Genomic DNA, 4,468 nt, shown 5'->3' on the forward strand with positions numbered 1-4,468 from the left:
CTATTATTTGACACATATACACTGTTGATTATCATATTGTAACTACTTTGGAAAAAGCCTGGAGTTGATTTTAAGTACCATGTCAACACAACTCAGCCAGACAGGGTTTCAGAGAATTTTCTGCTTTCGTCTCCAAGGCTATGCCTGAACAAAGCTAAAATAAACAGATGTGAAACAAATACTGCTGAGGGTTACAAAAATATGCAAGTGTGAAGAAAAGTATCATAAGTGACATTTATTTTTTCCATTCATATGGACTCTCTAAGAGTTCAATTATACTTCGTGAATACCCAAACAAAGACAACCAGCTGAATCAATGACACATTTGAATCAACTCTCAGTACAATGAGTTAGGTTGTTTGGTTTGTACAAAGTACCTTGCTCTTATCTGAGAGATTAATTAGATGCAGTTTTATGTGTGTTATATGTATACTCTGATAGAGTGAAGACGGCCAACACTCCTTTGAATGATTGAAATTATTCATTTCCATATAAAATGTTTAGAAAATGATAGCAATTGTTTCTTGTCCTAGACATTCTAAACGGACAATCTTAGATTATGGACTGAGGTTAATAGCAGTACATTGATTTAATAGTATACAATGTTTATCCTGACTTCATGTACTCGAATTTGGCAACAATCATTTCCTACTGAATACATCATTGCTTCGGGTTTTGGTCTCAGAAGGAATGCTAATTTCTCTCTTTTTTAAAGTTTATTTATTTATTTTGAGAGAGAGAGACAGGGTGGGGGAGCATGAGCAGGGGAGGGCCAAAGAGAGAAGGAGAGAGAATCCCAAGCAGGCTCCGCACTGTCAGTGTAGAGCCCGATGCAGGGCTTGAACTCACAAACTGTGAGATCGTGACCTGAGCCGAGCTCAAGAGTCGGCTGCTTAACCAACTGAGCCACCCAGGTGCCCCAGGGATACTAATTTCTAAGACCTTCACTGGGGTGACAGATTTTAAACATTATCGCCATCATTGTTGTGTCACTTTCTCAACACAGGAGTTTTGTTCCAAAAAACTCTGATTTCAAACTATTTCAAAGTCAGTTTTATGTATGTGTCTGCTAGAATTTTAAAAACTATAAACCATAAAATCCAACTGAGACTTACTACTTATTAGCAGACAAGGCAATTCAATATGGTAAGATGAAGTCTGAGGCAAGAAAGTAAAGAAATCCCTTAGTTTGGTTTTATTTATTTAGAGCAGTTTTTCATAAAACCATGCCAAAAGTTAGTATCACCTTAGAATTTTAAAATTCATTTCACGCTTGGGGAGAAAGAGATAAATTATTGTTATCAACACATGACTTTTTAAACATGATATGGCATATTAGAAACCAATAATATAAGAAACTATTACAAGAAGTTTATTTTATATATTTAATTTGATTTATATTAAGAGAGACAACACTAGGCAAAGGCATATATTCAATCGGGAAATTCTCAATGATGGCTTTAAAATATTGAGAACACCAATATTTTGCATCTAGTTTTCACTACTTTGAGTTTCAAAAGATGAAACTAGAGAGATTTGGTCACCAGCTTAAAGGTTGATTTGGTTGTCTAATTAATAATATCTTTTTTCTATAAAGTATAAATGAAATAACTTGGATCTCCTTATTGCTTGGACTGTTGCCCTCATTTCTCTCTCTCCCTCTGTCTCTGTCTCTGTTTCTCTTTTTCTTCCCCCATAAATTTATTTACTCCTTTTTTTTTTTCTGCTTTGTTTCTAGCAACATAGGAGCATCTAAAAGCAAAACTATCTTGGGGAGGGGGATGATAGCAAATGGATGAAAAACTAGCTTCTTGTCTTTGGTGGTTACTATAGCAATAATCATGATGGGAGATTTTGAGCTGCAAGTGGTTTCTATAACAACATGATAGGGTGCTTTAGAAATAGTCCCGAGGTAAATAGATTCTTTAAGGGTCTCTTAACCCCTTTTATTCCATAAGATTAGCATCCTCTTGAAGGATAAATATTAGTTGGCTTATTTGATGGAGGCCTTCAAAATACTGCTTTTATTTTGTAAAGATTAAACATTTACATTTTTTTTAAAGACCTGGCTTTAGCTGATAGGATCTTAGGCTCCTTCGTTTCAGAAAATGATTGATAGCATTCTTACTTTATTTCTACATGATGACATTGAAACAATCTTAAAGCTATTTCTTTCATTGTATTGACCTCAAATGTGGAAAGCGGTAAAATATTCCTCATTATAACATGTATTAATTCTCTCACAGATTATCTGCAGGCTCTTGTTTTAGCGAAATCTTGTATACACTATTATTATACCTGGTAGGTTCCCTGATTGGTGGTGATCTTTCTGCTCTAACAAATGGAGCCCGATGACTCCTTTGTTATGCTATCCAGTGTACTTCACATTAGACATGTTTCCTCTCTAACTTATAATTCACTAAGTATTATAACAGGAAGGTTATGGAATTTTTCTGAGTTTATTAACTTTTAACATAGTAAAATATAACATGGAAAAAATGAAGACCCACATTTCATACATAAATGTCATTCAGGAGCCCTTTGCTAGTGAAAGATTACTGGGGATGTATGACAAACACACCATACAAAAAGGAATGGTGGAACGCTGGATTTAACGTTTTAAGAGAAAAGATACGGAAGCTTTCAATTTAGTCACACGATCAGTTAAATTTAGGGATATGGGGATTAAACTTGCTTGGTTCAGTTCAGTAATGAATTATTGATGATCTACTCTAAGCTGGACACTGAAGGTATACATAATGATGAATAAATATGGTATTTTTGTTTAAAACTAAACTATCATATCAAGTAAAGACACTTTGTATTATTAAACAAGATATTGATTGACTTTTTAAATTTATTGATTTGAAATTAATGAATTATTTGCTTGGATTCGTCTTTCTTCTTTCCCCACTTACCCCCAAATATTTTAAGTGCAAAGGCATATCCATGCCTTCCTGAAAGAGACGACTATTGGCATATATGAGCAAGGGTGATTTCATCTAAGGGATGATACTTGCGTGCACTTTCTACAATAGAGCCATCCTTACACTTTTATTATTTTCTATTTAGTTAGGCTACCAACTCCAAATATGACATATTCTATTTCAACTCTCAGAAAGATGTCAGCAACCATGCGTCTCCCTCTGAGTTTTCAAACAATGCTGCGGTATTCTCATTTCCCCGGTGTTCTGTGCTCAGTAATGAAGCCTCAGAATTCATTACATATGCACTTGCCATAGCCTTCTGGGGTAGAGTCTGCCAAATAGGTCCCTGGGAGATCAAGACCCATTCTCCATGCGTGTCATGGGGCTGTGCAGATGAGCTGGGGCACGTCTATATACACCAAGGCCCTGCTCAGTACAGCATGTGCCAGAACATACTGGGCAGGGAGCCATTCATAAACTCTTCGAAATCTTATCCAGACCAAAGGCACAGCGGCATTGTACTTGCCGCGCTCAGTACCACGGGGTTTTTAGCTGAATAAAAAGAAAATGAAATATATTCACAATGTCTTCCAAGTTATCCAGTAACCACAGTAACCTGGGTTTTCCCCAAATCTAGTCCACAACGTAGAGTGACCTGGCAGAAATAAATCATTCCCTCTCTGTTCAAGTGTAGTGAGCCATAAAGTGAGCAGAATAAATTTCATTGGGGTAAAACCAATTAATCAGCAAACAATCAGCACGTATTTATTACACCACTCGGGAGCTAGTATTGAAAGTGGGATCGAGACCCAATATACAGAGCTGTATATGCAGACATACTAAAGAAGCGTATATTACAGTTTCTGTGCTTAAAGAGTTCATTTACTAACAGAGAAAAATTAAGGAGGTACACAGCTAAACATAAAGTTGTATCTCAGGCCAAGAGATCCAAAGAATACAAAGTTATGGAAAAGATTCATGGAAAAAGTAGACTTCCAAGGATATCACAATTCGAATATACATCATAATTAATAAACTCTTATAAAGTACTTTGAAATGTCCTTATTTGTGGCTATTACTATAACCATGTCATAAAAGAAGGTAATTTAAATCCTCAAGACTAATGTCTTACTCATAGTTGTAACCACACATTGTTTTTCTAGGCCTCAGTTTCCTGCATAAAAATCTGTTGAGATCTACATTGTCCGATATAGCAGCCACCATCCTGTGTGGCTTTAAGTATTTGAAATGTGAATAGTTGGAAATGAGATGTGCTACAAGGGTAAAACACACACAGGATTTCAAAGACTTAGTATGAAAAAGAAAGTAAACGTCTCATGAATTTTTAACATGAATTACATACTGAAATGATACTGTTTTAGTCATGTTTAGTTAAAACTAGATTATTCAAGTTAATTTTACCTGTTTATCTTTACTTTTTAAAGTAATTTTTCATTATACTTTTTTACTAGAAGACTTAACAATATAGGTGTTAATACCTAACATTACACGCACATTACATTTCTATTAGACACAACTTG

The sequence above is a fragment of the Panthera leo genome, chromosome F3 (genome assembly GCF_018350215.1).
Source record: "Panthera leo isolate Ple1 chromosome F3, P.leo_Ple1_pat1.1, whole genome shotgun sequence".
In the NCBI taxonomy this organism is placed as follows: Eukaryota; Metazoa; Chordata; class Mammalia; order Carnivora; family Felidae; genus Panthera; species Panthera leo.